General features: G+C 40.6%; 1 pseudogene; it reads left to right on the forward strand.

Annotated features, from left to right (window-relative positions):
* The first annotated feature begins 3,655 nt into the window (after positions 1-3,655).
* On the forward strand, positions 3,656-9,200 carry LOC116521520 (annotated as a pseudogene).
* Positions 9,201-16,395: the final 7,195 nt, after the last annotated feature.

A 16,395-nucleotide genomic window follows, 5' to 3' on the forward strand; every position in this document is an offset into this window, starting at 1 on the left:
AAGGCCACACTTGGAATACTGCATCCAATTTTTGTTGCCACAAAACACAAAAAGATATTGAGACTCTGGAAAGAGTGCAGAGAAGAACAACAAAGATGATTAGGGGACTGGGAGCTAAAACATATAAAGAAAGGTTGCTGGAATTGGGTATGTCTACTTTAATGAAAAGAATGACTAGGGGTTATATGATAGCAGGGTTGCCGCAAAGAAGAGAGAGTCAAGTTATTCTCCAAAACATGTGAGGCAGAACAAGAAACAATGGATCAAGGAAAGAAGCAACTTAGAATTAAGAGGAAATTTCCTGACAGTTAGAACAATTAACTAGTGGAACAACTTATCTCTAGAACTTGTGAATTCTCCAACACTGGAAGTTTTTAAGAAGGGATTGGACAACCATTTGTATCCTCCCTGAATAGAGGTTGGACTAGAAGACCTCCAAGGTTATTCTATCCCATCCCATCCCATCCCACCCCACCCCACCCCACCCCACCCCACCCTACCCTACCCTACCCTACCCTACCCTATTCTCTCTTGGTGATTCTATGGGCCAGTCTCCTTCAACTGCTGATCTTGAACCACTTCTTTGAATTTTTCTATGATTGACTGGTATTGCCAACAACAGGATGGGATGATAGCAGTGATGCTGTAAGTGTTCCTGTAGTATATTATGCACAAAACACCTGGCATTAATTGTACTATACCTGATGGTAAAGGAAATTTGTTAATAAGGCTACTTATTAGACCAGAAAGGTAACATTTAGAAAAAAAATACAAAGCTGTTCCTTTCCAAAGACAAATTATTTCAGGAGATTAAATAAAAAATGACTTTTCTTTTATTTGAAAAGGTACAAATTACTTTGTCACCCAAAGGCACCTCAATGCAGAAAAAGCATTGCTTTCTCCTAGTCCCTTCAGACACACATCCGAGGTGACATTGAGTTTTTCCTTGAACACCTGAAATGAGACAAAGCATAGGAACTGCATCTCTTTCTATTATTATACTTTCAGAAACTGTAGCTTGAAGTAACTGCCTTTCAGTTAATTGTAGGACTGGTTCTATGAATGACATTGAATTCATTTCATTCAGTTGTATAATTTTGAGTGCACAAGTGCAATGGAAGGATCAGACACTTTAAATTGATAGTTTTTGTTGCAGTTCTGTGCCAAAGATGTATCAGCATATCCTTGCTTTGGTGTTTACTATCAAAGAGATCAACAGGAACTCTGAGCTCTTACCAAACATTTTATTGGGTTTCCACATTGTGAACAATTATTTCCCTGCGAGGATAACCTATAAGGCAATGTTGAGCTTACTTTCTACACAGCAGAAGTTTGTCCCCAACTTTACCTGTGATTTAAAGAAAACATTTATTGCTGTTATTGGAGGACGTTTGACAGAGACCTCATTCAACATGGCCATAGTCCTTGCCAACTACAAGATTCCACAGGTAGATTCTTGAGATGACTCCCTAGAAATCCCAATTTCTTTCATTCTTATAGCACATTTATGCTCCATTCCAGAGTAGACTTCAACAGGGGAAAATCTAGGAGAACACTGTATTGTACTTAGAGTTAATATAAGTATGAATAAACTATAGGGCTGATTAAATATTTAGAAACACTTCGTAGTTTCACCCTGATATTGAAGATTAGCAAACACCTTTTGGCATTGAATTTCAAAGTGGTTGGGCCACTCCAGAACTTACAAATCCAGGGAGTCAAACTTGAAGACTTTTGTAGATTATAAATGCCCGGCTTTTGATATTGTGCAGTTTTAAGGGTTTTCACATTCAGTTAATATTTTCTCAGAAACAGATAGACAACGTTTTTAACTGATATAATGCTGTCTATGAACTGACTGCATAATTTCTATTTCAGTACTGATTTTTTGCCTTAGCTGTGATGAAAATGAATCACATTTCATATTTTTACGTAATGGCCCTGATTATTTGCTATATATTGACTTTCAGCTTGCCTATGGAACATTTTCTTCAGTACATGGAGAAAAAGTTGTATTTCCATTCTTGTACGAGATGGTCCCAAATGAAATGCATCAATACAATGGTATTATTCAATTACTTCAGCATTTTGGATGGAATTGGATTGGAATCTTGGCTATGGATGATGACTATGGGGATATGTTTTTGCAGAAAATTGAACCGTTGCTTTCCCAAAACAACATTTGTTTTGCTTTCATATTTAGAATGCCACAAAAAGCATATATAGATGAATATATACACTTGATGTCAATGGAGTTAAGATATGATCAACTCTTTATGGATGATAAAGTCAAAGTGTGTTTAATCTATGCTCTAGCACCAGCCATGGAAAACCTGAGAATTATCATCTTGGTAGCATCTTTTACTTCATTGCCATCTTTGGGTAAAGTGTGGATTATTACTTCCCATTGGAATTTTGAATCACTGTCCATTGGGAGACTTTGGGACATACAGAGTTTCCATGGTGCCCTATCATTCACAGTTCGCTCAAAAGAGCCCTCTGGATTCCAAGAATTTCTTCATAATGTAAGACCATATTGGGTAAAAGAAGACAATTTCATTCAGAACTTTTGGGAGCAGGCATTTGACTGCCAATTACACACTTCTATTTTAAATGAAAATAGCAACCTATTATGCACCGGGAATGAGAATTTAGAGAATCTGCCAAGTATATTATTTGAAATGAGCATGAGTGGTCACAGTTACAACATTTATAATGCAGTGTTTGCTATGGTACATTCTTTCCATGCATTACTCAAGTCCATGTCCAGATACAGAAATGCAATAGGAACAGAACAATTAAAAGTTCAGAATTTAAAACCTTGGCAGGTATTTAATTTTGTTTGTAACACAAATACAAAAATTGTTTGTTTAATTGCAGTGTTTAGTGATGCTACCAGTATGATGTTACATAGTACTCTTATACCAATGAATTCTGGTCCATGGTTAGAGGATTTGGGACCCTGATGTAGACGATCCATCTGTGTCAATGAAGACTGGCCAATGTGTCATATAATTTGAGATATTCTATTTAAGTGTCCTTTCTGGAATGGATTCATATTTTATGCAGCCCAAAAATTTCATGTTTTTTAATTAATTCAATAATTGTAAGTTAATTTCCCTCATGTTCCTGCATATTCTATTTATTGCAACACTTATTTTGTATAGCATAAATCTCTGCTTTAAATAAACGCTATGTTTAAAATTTTGAAAAAATTGAGGTTAATCTAACAATGGTTGAAAGGAGTTAATAGTTAACAGTTAGTCTGAAAGAGAGACACTGTTTGTCTTCATACATGTTCCATTTTGTAAAATATGTCTGAAAGCTCGGAAGACAAAATTTCTGGTCCTGGTAATTGACCCAAATTAGATCTTGCAACATTATCCTGGGACATATAAATTCTCTTTCATTCTACTCATTTTAAGGCACAAAGCCTTCTGGTGACCTTAGGCCAGCTACTCATCTGGTCCAGACAGGAGTCAATGTTGACTTGAAGATGCCCCCAATCCTCGTTTGTGTTTTTCAAAGTAGAAGTGTTCAGCTTGAAATAATTTTATATAGTTATGATTTCAAAGACTTGTTGTTAATTTCTTTCATTTTTTTAAAAAAAATGCAGCTTCATTCTTACTTGCAAAGCATCATATTCAATAACAGTATGGGAGACACTATTACATTTGATGAAAACAGAGAACTGATTACAGGTTTTGATGTTGCAAACTGGATTACTTTCCCCAATAATTCATTTTCTCGAGTCAAAGTTGGAACATTGGAACCTTGGGCTCCAGCAGGGAAAGAATTAGCCCTTGATGACAATCAAATTGTATGGCACAGAAGCTTTAACCAGGTGAGAATTCTCAACTAATAACAAAAATAAAGCAATTGTCAAATACATGGCAGTAATTAAACAAAATGATTTTTCTAACTTTTGGAATCTATCAAGATGATGAGGTGTAACATTTTCTATTTACAAATTTCAGTATTAATATGCTCATAGGAGGTTTATGTCAAATGGCTCAGATTTATGAACAGTTGCAGTGATCCATGGTTACATAACTATGATTTGCAGACTTTTAGTTAGTTTTCAGCAAAAAACCATTTGGCAGAATTGATTTCTTTATTGAATACACAATTGAATTAATCATGTGATTCACTAGAAAAAGTTGAAAAGCTCATGTACATTAGTTCAAATATGCATGAAAGCTGGGACATGACAAAATGAAAAAGGTCTTTGGTAGTCACGACAAAAGCATAAGATTAAAAATCAGACTTGTCTGTTTCTCTCTATGGAGTAGAGAGTTGGTGTCTGACAGAAAGCCATTTGAAGAGACTAGAAGCATTTGAAATGTGGATTTAAAGATGGCTGAGTTGGCAAAATCAGAAATGAGGAGGTGATAAGCTGCCTGGGAAAGTCAAGGGAAATAATCAGAACCATAAAAACGTGAAAGTTAAAATATTTTGGACATCTGATACATAACCCGGAAAAATACAGCAAATTTCACTTAATCCTCCAGGAAAAAATTGAAAGTGATGAAGTCCAGGCAGAAGAAGAACATTATGGCTTCAAAATCTAAGGAACTGGTTTCGACAAAACTCAGTAGAACTTTTTTTTTGTGGCTGTTGACCATAATAGGATTGCCAAGATGATTGCCAATATCTGATGACGCATATGGCACAACAACAAGAAGCAGATTCACTTTGCCACCAGTTTAAATATGGCTGCAAATTTGAATTTTTCACCTAGTATCCTGACTTCCAAGTGTAACATCTTATGACTGAAATCCAGCACCCCATTGTGATTGTATGCCTGTGTCTATTTGTGCTGCCATTTTCTTGTTTTAAACATTCCGGCTACAAAGACCCTTTATTGCATTTGCTCATCTTCAGAAAAAAAATTAACTAATGAATCCATTAGGAGTAATCCAAACACATGTCCTATGAAAACATAATTTTCTGCCATTCCAGGTCTTCTTCTAGAACATCCAAAGAAGTCAACGCCAATTCCTTCTTATTAACTCAAGTTTCTGCATTTTCATTTTCTTCTGCTTCTTCAGCCTGGATAGGTGTTCCTGGGGAAATTGTATTAATGCAGATATTTTAACCTCTGATTCTCTCATACCTGTTATTGTTCAGGTGCTTCCTCTGTCTGTGTGCAATGACCACTGCTATCCAGGCTCCTGCAGAAAGAAGAAGGAAGGAGAGAAATTTTGTTGCTATGATTGTGTGTCATGTTCAGAAGGGTAGATCTCTGATGAAATAGGTAGGACAAAAAGGTGTGGGGACGTTGGCTAGTTGAACAGCAAAAATCCATTCTGATGTATCTATGTATGTATGTATATATGTACAATATGTATGTATTATTTATGTATATAAGTTAGGGGAACACTTTGGGAAAAATTGACATTTGTGGGGATATTCAATTCAGCAATTACTTTCTATTTATTGGAGATGTAGTTAAAATATGTAAATATGTAACTATTTAAAAATATTAAATTCTGCCCTTTGGTCAATTAAAAAGACAAATTAATATATACAATGTCAGAAAAATATAACTTTGTGAAGCATTACTCTCTTCACATCTGCAATAACAGTAACAGCCTTTCCCAGTAAAAATACAGTTTAATCCGGTATGGTTGGAACAGCCCCGGAGTTATCCACATGTATGTGAGCATTGTGTGCATGTTTTCTAGCATCAAATGATGCTTCTGCAAGCCTCTGCGATGCTCCGGCTGCTCCGTGGAGTGTCGCCCAGATGCCATAAACGCCATGTGCATGCACAGTAACGATAACAGCATAAAGACCGGTAAGCAACGTGGGAGGGTGAGTGGCCCCTCTGGAGCACCATACCGGAATGGTGTCAGGTGCTCCAGGAAGGATCCAGTACCCCCCGTACCGGGGCATACCACCTGCAACCCACCACTGGTTTAATCTGACAAAATAGTTTATGATCCATTAAATCATTTAATTTGGTTCTTCTGATTGATTTCCATAGTTTAGACAAAATAGGGCTCTCCAACTTCTTGTTCTATCTGTTCCTTAAAATACCACATCAAACTGATCTATTATCATCAAGTATTTATAATATTTATATATACAAACTTCTTGTGGCCCAGGAGGAGCTGTTGGAGCTGCTGCCAGACTCCAACAGCGAGGGGTCTTATGAGTCGGCCTTGGAGGAGGTGGAGGACCCTGGATAGGGTGTCGACTCCGAGCAGGATGAGGAGAGACTGGTTGGCCACCAGGTGGCGGCAGAGCATTGTATCAAAGGGAATGTTCAGGAAAACATTTGGGAGTTGTTTCAGGATGCATGCAGGCAAAGGGCTACTCGACTGAAGGAACAACTGCGTAATTGTAGGAGATGATTGTGCTTAGCTGATGCTGATTAAGATCCTCTCCTGATTATAAAAGGGACTGTTTGTGCAATGGCCTGGTTGCAGGAGTCAACGTGTCAGCTGTGTTTTTACTGTGGGGATCCTGGACACCTAGCTGTGAGTTGCCCCAAGATGAACCAACGTGTCGGGAAACGGGCGGAGCCCAATCTGAGGGCACCTGGTTTTAGCTGGACACATCCGGCAGGTCTGTGCGGCCCAGGTACTCTGCTCACCCAAGGTGACGTGCATTCATGGGGCATTGAATCAAAGGGCGGATGCCCTGTCTAGGAAACCGGAGAACTCTGGCCCTGCGGACTCGCTTCCACCCCGGACTGTTCTACCCATCACATTCTGCCCTGCAGTTCATCATCCCATGAGCGTATGTTCTCTGATACAGGATGCGCAGTGGGTGACGAGTGGGTGGAGCAATGAAAGGTGGAAGTAGGGTCAGCTTCCCTGTGGACCTTTTAGGGGGATCTTTTGAAGTATCAGGACCGGCTCTAAGTTCCCACAGGGCCCATCTGTAGACTGGTTCTCTCTCAGTGTCATGACACTCCAACAGCGGGACATTGTGGTTTTTCCGGACATTGCGCCTGGTCTCCAGTATGTTTTGGTGGTCCCGCTTACGAAAGGATGTGCAGAAGTGCGTGGTGTTGTATGTCCAGGGTCAAAGGGCCAGGTCTGCAAGGAGGGCTTCTCCAAGATTATTGCAGCCCTTGCCAACCCCGGTCCCCGCAGCACAGGACTTCATCTCTGGGTTCCCGGCGGTCCACCAGGTGGTGTGTCGCTATCTGGGCTGAGCGAGGAAGGATCACTGAAGGGTGGCAGATGGGTCACTGCATGCGGTGCCGGAGGTGGCTGTAGGAGATTGTGTGTGGAGGTCCCCACGGCATCTTTCATTCCATCGCTTGGCGAAACAGTTCGGCCACCGGTGTCTTGGACCATGTCCCGTGGAGGCCGTTATTAACCCCTCCCAGCCGCATCCTGAGCATCGGACCCAGGGGAAGGGCGCTGTAATGGGGGATAGTGTTGTGGCCCGGCAGGAGCCATTGGAGCTGCCGCCAGACACTGACAGCGAGGGGTCTTATGAGTTGGCCTTGGAGGAGGTGGAGGACCCTGGACAGGGTGTTGACTCCGAGCAGGGTGAGGAGAGACTGGTTGGCCACCAGGTGGTGGCAGAGCATTGGATCAAAGGGAATGTTCAGGAAAACATTTGGGAGTTGTTTCAGGATGCATGCAGGTAAAGGGCTACTCGACAGAAGAAACAAGTGCGTAATTGAAGGAGATGATTGTGCTTAGCTGATGCTGATTAAGATCCCCTCCTGATTATAAAAGGAACTGTTTGTGCCACGCCCTGGTTGCAGGAGTCAACGTTCTCGTTCACGTTCACGAATTAAGAGAAACCAACTTGGAGAAGTAGGTTTGCTGGAAGAAGCCTGCTTGCAGTGCTGTGTTTCTTTCTAGGACTTTTTGCCAGAGTGATTATCTATTTGTTTATTTTGGGCTTGCAGCCAACAAGAGCTTGGACTGATTAAAACATTTTTTTGTACGTCTGTTTGGCTTTCATTCCTGGATGGAGAAGGGGGGGGGTCAGAACACAAACCTATTTGTCTCTGAAATTGCAAATATTGCTCATCCAAATAGGAATGGCACTTAAGGATCTATTTGTAACCCCCTCATTGTATAAATGCAGATAGCGGACAGAAAGCACTTTCATTTGCTTTTGTTTTTCAAACAACATCTCTGTGCATAACAAAGGACTGCAGGTTTAAAATTATGTTATGAGACTGATGTATGTTTTGGCCTTAAAATAATTGCTATGATCTCTTCTGAAAAAAGTTAATTAATATCAACATAAATTATCCTGTACATATTTTATAGTAACAGAAACGTTATATTGGAAAAAATATTTCCTTTTTTCTTTTTCCAGATATGGATGCCTGCTGGAAATGTCCAGGAAATGAATATCCAAACAGCATCCAAAACCAATGTATTCCCAAAACATTCATCTATCTCTCTTATAATGAACCTTTGGGAATATTCTTTGTGACATTGGCTACTGTTTTCTCTTTGATCACAATCCTAGTGGTTGGAATCTTTTGGAGGCATCGAGGAACTCCAATTGTCAGAGCCAATAACTGGAGCCTCACTTGTATCCTCCTCATCTCCCTTCTTCTTTGCTTCCTCTGCTCCTTCCTCTTTCTGGGAAGACCTGAAAAGATGACCTGCCTTCTCCGGCAAATGACTTTTGGCATTATCTTCTCAGTGGCCCTTTCGTCTATATTGGCAAAAACCATGACCGTGATTCTGGCATTTATGGCAACTAAACCAGGATCTGGGTTGAGGAAATGGGTAGGAAAAGGACTGTCCAATTCTATTGTCCTTTCAGGTTCTTTCATCCAGGTGGCTATTTACATTGTTTGGCTGAGTACATCACCTCCTTTCCCAGATACAGACCTGCATTCACTGAAGGGAGAAATCATAATGGAATGCAATGAAGGCTCAGTGATCATGTTTTACTGTGTCCTGGGTTACATGGGCTTCCTGGCTAGTGTCAGCTTTAACATTGCTTTCCAAGCCAGGAAGCTTCCCAGCAGTTTCAATGAGGCCAAGTTCATCACCTTCAGCATGTTGGTCTTTTGCAGCGTTTGGTTGACGTTTGTTCCAACCTACCTGAGCACCAAAGGAAAATACATGGTAGCTGTGGAGATCTTCTCTATCTTATCCTCCAGTGCTGGTTTACTGGGGTGTATATTTTCCCCCAAATGCTACATCATTTTATTGAGACCTGAGATGAACAAGAAGGAACATTTAATAAGGAAAGAAATGTAGTTGAAAAGTAATGAAATATTTTTAGATTAATGTGGACTGTTTTATGGGGTTTTTTTGTACATTAATTTTCCTTGATGGAATTAAGAGAAATCTCTCTGATCTTGATTTATTTATCATTTATTTTGATTTTGGAAAAAGAAGTATCTAATAGGACATCTGTTTCAAGATCAAATAATGGATGTGCCTTATCGAGTTTAATGTGAATGATTGAATGCAAATTTTGATTAACATAATCAGATGTATCCATGTAGTGCCCAAACCTACAAGATTTGAAATATAGAAATATAAAATTTTATTAGGTTCTGTACGGCCCTTTGGATATTAAAGGAAAGGTTTATTTTGAAGCATGTTTACATTTTATGTTTTTAGTGGTTCATTAATGGGATAGTTTATTTGGCCAGATATCTTCTTTGAGTATATTTTAATTGGAATACCATTGCCCTGTTTGCCATATAATATGCAAATTTTGAAATAAATTCTCACTCAAAGCTCAGATATTAATTTTAACTAAATCATATATTCCTTCAAAATAATCTTGACTACTTCAAATTTATGGTAAGTGCTGTGTTATATGCTTCCTACCAAAAGGATGTATGATGCCGACCTGGTAAGAATGAATAAACAAGTTATGGGATTATGCTTTGATGTTTAAAACTGAATGACTTCTGACCCATTGTTCTAACATCTGTAGTCATGAAACACTTTGAAAGGCTAGTGTTAGTCCAGCTGAAAACTATCACAGATCCATTATTAGCCCCTTTGCAATTTGTCCACCAAGCAAATAGACTGACAGATGATACTGTTAATACAACTCTGCACTACATCCTACAATATCTTGAATCTCCAAAGTCCTATGCAAGAATCCCCTTTGTACACCAGCTCAGCATTTAATACCATCATTCCAGATATTGTTTTAACTAAACTAAATCAGTTAGCTGTATCTGACCACGCTTGTAAATCGATCATAAGCTTCCTAACAGACAGGAAGTAGTTGTTGTAGCTAGGCAAAATCACATCAGATGCCTGTATAATTAGCAAAGGAGCCCCCCCCCCCGTGGTGATGTGTGCTAGCTAGTTCCACTTCTCTTCTCTCTATATACTGGGTGTCTGCAACCCATGGCTCTGGAGCTGCACACAAGTCTTTGGTCCCTCTGTTGCAGATCCCTGGCCCCACTCATCTTCCTCCACTCCCTCACCTGGCCTGAGAAGGTAAGGATATTTGCTGGGGATGGAGAAGTTGCCGGGGCTGATTCTCTGGTGCCTGACTCTTGTGGAGCTTCTTCCAGCCATTGTTGGTGCTGGACATGTCTCGGTTGCTTTAAGAAACGTGCAACCTGCTCTCTGCTTGAGAAACTTACTTTTCCTACCGGCAACTGATGCCAGTCTTGCTTGCACAATGGCTGACTGTGTGGAAATGAGATCTTGGAGGAGAGATGTTGGAAAGGAAGATGGGCCAGCAGTGCCTAGCCACAGCTTTAAGAGGTTCAAGGCTGCCTCTGCTGAACCTTGCATTCCCACCCCAGGTTGAGGCTCGGAGAAAGCCCTCCCAAAGATGCTCACTTATCAGACAATCTTCCCCTCTTTCTATCTTTCTCTCTGCCTCTGTCTCTCTTTGTCTTTATCTTTCTCTCTCTCTCTCACACACACACTCTCTCTCTCTCTCTTTTGTGCTCTCTCTCTGTCTCCATGTATCTTCTTTCGGGGAAAGCTGTGTGTGAGCCAAGCCAGCAAGCTCTCCTTGGGGTGCTTTGCTAATTATTTTATTTCTTCTGTTTGGAAATCCTGTTGCCAGCCACAGCAGAGGCTTCCCTTTGGGCGACCTTCCCCCTGCTTCTCCACTCGTGATCCCATGGCCGGGTGTCGCAGGACCAGAAGGGTCTGCACATACAGGTAGATCCTCCTCAACTGATTGTCAAAATGCAGCAATGGCTTGGATGGGGCAGGTGGGGTAGGCGACCGTTCACTTAAGGAGGGTCTCTTGGCAAGTAAACAACCTCCTGCCCCACCATAGCCTGCCAGGGATTTGCAAGAGGAGAAGGAGGAGGGTCACCTGAAAGGAAGTCTCCACTGTGGCTGGCAATCGTTTCTCACCCAGCCCATATCTCCAAATAGAAGAGGGTCATGAGAGGAGAATGAGAGTGAAGAGGAGGGTTATTGGAGCCTTAATGCAGGAGTGCCACAGTTGCGCATAAGGCAGCCTTTGCTTTCTGATGCTTTTAGCTGGAGCTTGTGCCCTCTATGCTTGGCTGAAGAGCTGCGGGTGATTGGGGAATGATATGGCAAGGCAATCTCCAGAGTCTTAGTGCAGGGGAGAAGCTATGACCTTTTGTGTCCTTAAGCGAGGAGCGGGCCACATCACTCATACCTTTGATGTGCTTGAGGAAGATTTCTCCACATGTCCCTACCCTCCTGGCCCCAACACAGCCAGCCAGGGTGTTGTGAGAGGAGAAGGAGGGTATATATATTTATCAGCACAAATACAACATATATATATATATGTTGTATTTTTGCTGATAAATAAATAAAGGAAAACAGCAAAAATACAACACAAATGTACAAAAGGCAACAGTAAAATATTGGGTTTCTGTCGTGATGGACTCTTGTGACGAGCCGATTGACAGATAATGGAAGCAAGTTAGCTTCCTCCCATAATTGGGGCATACCAGGGGTTGTGACACTAAATATATATATTTAGTACATACATACATACATACATACATACATACATACATACATACATACATAGCAGTTAGACTTATATACCGCTTCATAGGGCTTTCAGCCCTCTCTAAGTGGTTTACAGAGTCAGCATATTGCCCCCAACAATCCAGGTCCTCATTTTACCCACCTCGGAAGGAAGGAAGGCTGAGTCAACCTTGAGCCGGTGAGATTTGAACAGCCGAACTGCAGCACTGCAGTCAGCTGAAGTAGCCTGCAGTGCTGCATTTAACCACTGCGCCACCTCGGATATATATGTATGTTATATTTGTGCTGATATATATATACACATACATACATACATACATACATACATACATACATACATACATACACACACACACACACATACATACATACATACATATATATAGAGACAGTGATACACAGAGTGATACACAGAGGGGGGAGAGAGGGGAAGATATAGAGAGTGGGAGAGAGAGATACGGAGGGAGAGAGAGACAGAGAGAGAGAAGAGAGAGAGATACAGACAGAAGAGGAAGATGGGCAATATAAGGAGAGGGAGAGAGTAAGTGAGTGAATGAGTGAGTGAGTGAGAGACAAAGAGGGAGAAATAGAAATAGGGAGAGGGAGGTTGTGAAAGAGAAAGAGATGAGATGAAAGGAGGGCGGGGGAGAAAGAGATGAGAGAGGGGGGGAGAGAAAAAGAAAGAAATGAGAGGGAGGGAGATGGAAATATAGAGAGACGGAGAAAGAGATAGATGGGATAGGGAGAAAGAAGGCGAAAGAGAGATGGGGAGAGGGAGGGAGGAAGGAGAGTGATACCTGTTTCCCATAGAAAAGAAAACATAGAGAATCATAAAAACTGTCATGTGACTCAATGGGAGTTAGGGATATCGAGTTGGCCATGTCCACCCAGTTTTGTGCCTCCCGTTGTTTTGTTTTCTGTGGGAAACAGGTACAAATAGCTCATTGAGTGTTTAAGGTTGCAGAACCCTGATATATACCAATGACGGCATCACAAAAGATCCCTCTGTGAAAGTACTGAAGTTTGCAGATGATACAACAGTGATTGGTGTAATTCGAGATAACGACGTATCTGTAGAGAGCTATCATTTGAAGCATTTCGATTGTAATCCTCATTTCATATTCCAAGCTATTTTGTCTACAATTCATTCTCAATAGTTTCTGTATTTCTTCCCTCTTTTTCTTCTGCCTCTCCCTATTTCTTTTTCAAATGTTCATAAATGGGAGGATATACTTTGTAATAGCAATAGCAATAGCAGTAGACTTATATACCGCTTCATAGGCCTTTCAGGCCTCTCTAAGCGGTTTACAGAGAGTCAGCATATTGCCCCCAACAATCTGGGTCCTCATTTTACCCACCTCGGAAGGATGGAAGGCTGAGTCAACCCTGAGCCGGTGAGATTTGAACCGCTGACCTGCTGATCTAGCAGTAGCCTGCAGTGCTGCATTTAACCACTGCGCCACCTTGGCTCTTGTGTAAGACATACACTAAGAAATTTTCTTCCTTTGCACTGATTCATGGATCACTTTTAGATAAAGGAATTTATTTTTACCATGTGGAGAGATCATAGAATAAACCTGAATGAATGGGAGATTTATTGACTTTAAGACCTGGTTGTCCATGAAGAATTATATTAACCTAATGTAAACACAATGAGGAAAAATTATCCTACTTTTAGTTTTCAAAAAAAGAAATGAAGATCTAAATGTAGTTTTTCAATTATATATATAATCATTAATTCGAAGAAATTTTTTTTAGTACTGAGGCAACTGTCTTAGAGACTATAAACAATATATAAGGAAAATGAAAAAAATTCACTGCAGTCTAATGGTGTAGTGATTGGATATTTTTCTGTTTTCTTTATCATCCAACTTTCTCTGGATGGAAATTGTCAACAGTAGGATGGAATGGATGGCACTGACATTTCTTGTGTTCCTGTTCTGTATCACATACAAAACATATGCTATCAATTGTAGCATATCTGATGACCCTCTTCCTATAGCCCATCAATTTGCTCAGCCAGGAAATATTATTTTGGGGGCAATTGTGTCTCAAGCCTTCTTTTGGCACAACAGTCCCTCCTTTACAGAAGATCCTTCTCACACATTGATCAATGAAGTGATGTAAGGAACTCTATTTTTTTCTTCTCCTCAGACCAGTAAGTGCAAAATAATTGGGTGAAAAACAGTTAGGCAGCAGGATTATAAGACTTTTCATACCCACAATGTCATGAGAAATTTGCTATTAATCAGTCTTCTCTCTTTTTGAAGTGTAAGAAGTTGGCCACTGAATAGAAAACTCCATGTGCCTTCATACACTGCACAAAGTCCATATATGATTCTTCTAATGTTCACTTTGTTATTCATAAAGCATTTGTAATATTTTATGATAATTGGTCAGAGGTTCAGGGGAATAATAGCAGTGCTTCTACCTATCTTCAAAATATCATTTGTTGTATAGTTTTAGAGAAGTTGCATTTGAAGCCTTGGTATTCCAATCCTCATGTAATATTGTAGCATTATGTTGATAGGAGTAAGACAAAGCACCTATATTCTCTCTCTGTGCTGATTAGATTACTTCTGATGACCAAATGTATCTTTACCATGTGGAGATATCATGGAAGGGAAAGTAAACACATAAAAGGTTTATTAAGTCTCAGATATGGTAACCTATGCAGAATTTTAGTTCAAAGTCAATGATGAAAATAATCTCACTTTACTTTCACTGAAAACTCATGGTGAAAAAGGAATAATCTGTTTGGAGAAAACATTTCACCATTGTGTTAATTATCTTAGTGGCCTTAGGAAAATATTATGTATAGGAAAATCTGTGTTTTCTTGGATGGGAATGGTCAACAATGATTTTGAGGATAACAGAATAAGAGAGAGGAAAGGGACCTTGATGTCCCTTCTATGCCATACCATTTGAGACAAATGGTCATCCAATTTCTTCTTAAAAGCCTCCAGTGTTGGAGCATCTCAACTGATGGAGTAAGCTGTGATGGAGCACCCACTGATGAACTGTGGTAGCTATGAATAATTTTTTCCCTTAATTCTAGTGTGGTTCCCTCTACGATTTGTTTCCATGCATTGGTTCTTATCCTGTTTTCTCTGGTGCTTTGGAGAATAGGTTGACCCCCTCTTTTTTGTGGCAGCGCCTTGAATGGATAATATGATGATGTTATCCATTCAATTGTGTTCATTCTTGGTCTTTCTCTGGGCCAAGTCTCTCCACAACTTCAGGTCTTGTGCTACTTCTCTGACTTTTTCTATGATCTGGCTGGTGTTGTCAACAATAGAATGAGAATGCTAGCAATGTTGCTCCTTGTGCTTCTGTTCTTCATTATGTGCAAAACACATTGATTGTACCAGATCTGTTGGGAAAGAAGATTCTTTAATAAGGCTACATGTTAGATAGGAAGCATAGCATTTAGAAATAGATTCAAAGTACATTTCCTGTATATAAACTGTAAACTGTTTCTTTCCAAAAAATAAAGTTTGGGAGGAAATAAATAAAAGAGAACTTTCTTTGTTTGGAGAAATTGTTCTGTCACCTCAAGGCAGGAACAAGTGTTGCTTTCTTGCAGTTACTTCAGGCACCCTTCTGAAGTGACATTATGTTTTTCCCTGAACACTTGCAATGCATTGTAACCTTTTTTTAAAGAGTGTGCTCATTTCCGTTTTCAGGATTTCTTTCACCTATTACTGCTGAGTTTCAACACCAATAGCTTGAAGAGCAAAAACAATGATTAGGGGACTAGAGACTAAAACGTATAAAGAATGGTTGCTGGAACTGAGTTTATTTACTCTGATGAAAAGAAGGGCTAGGGGAGACATGATAGCAGTGTTCCAATATATAAAGGGCTGCCCCAAATAAGAGGGAGTCAAGCTATTCTCCAAAGCACTCGAGGAAGGACAAGAAGCAATGGATGGAAAATAATCAAGGAGTTGAGTTGAGTTGAGTTGAGTTGCGTTTATTTATAGGCCGCCCTTTTCCCTGAGGGGACTCAGGGCGGCTAACAACTTATGGGAGGGGAAGACGTACAATAACATAAAAACACAGTATATAGTTAAAATCAAACAACATTCATTCAACATTCGGGCGGGGGCAAACTATGGTCTTTACCCCCAGGCCTGGCGGGATAGCCAGATATTGAGGGCTGTGCGGAAGGTCTGAAGGGTGGTGAGGGTACGAATCTCCACGGGGAGATCGTTCCAGAGGGTCGGAGCTGCTACAGAAAAGGCTCTCCTCCGGGTAGTTGCCAGCCGGCACTGGCTGGCAGATGGCACTCGGAGGAGGCCTAATCTGTGGGATCTTATGGGTCGAGAGGAGGTAATTGGCAGGAGGCGGTCTCCCAAGTATGCAGATCCACTACCATGAAGGGCTTTATAGGTAGTAAGAAGCACCTTGAAGCGCACACGGAGATCAACAGGTAGCCAGTGCAGCTCGCGGAGGATAGGTGTTATGTGGGCGAACCGAGGTGCACCCA

The sequence above is a fragment of the Thamnophis elegans genome, chromosome Z (genome assembly GCF_009769535.1).
Source record: "Thamnophis elegans isolate rThaEle1 chromosome Z, rThaEle1.pri, whole genome shotgun sequence".
Taxonomy (NCBI): domain Eukaryota; kingdom Metazoa; phylum Chordata; class Lepidosauria; order Squamata; family Colubridae; genus Thamnophis; species Thamnophis elegans.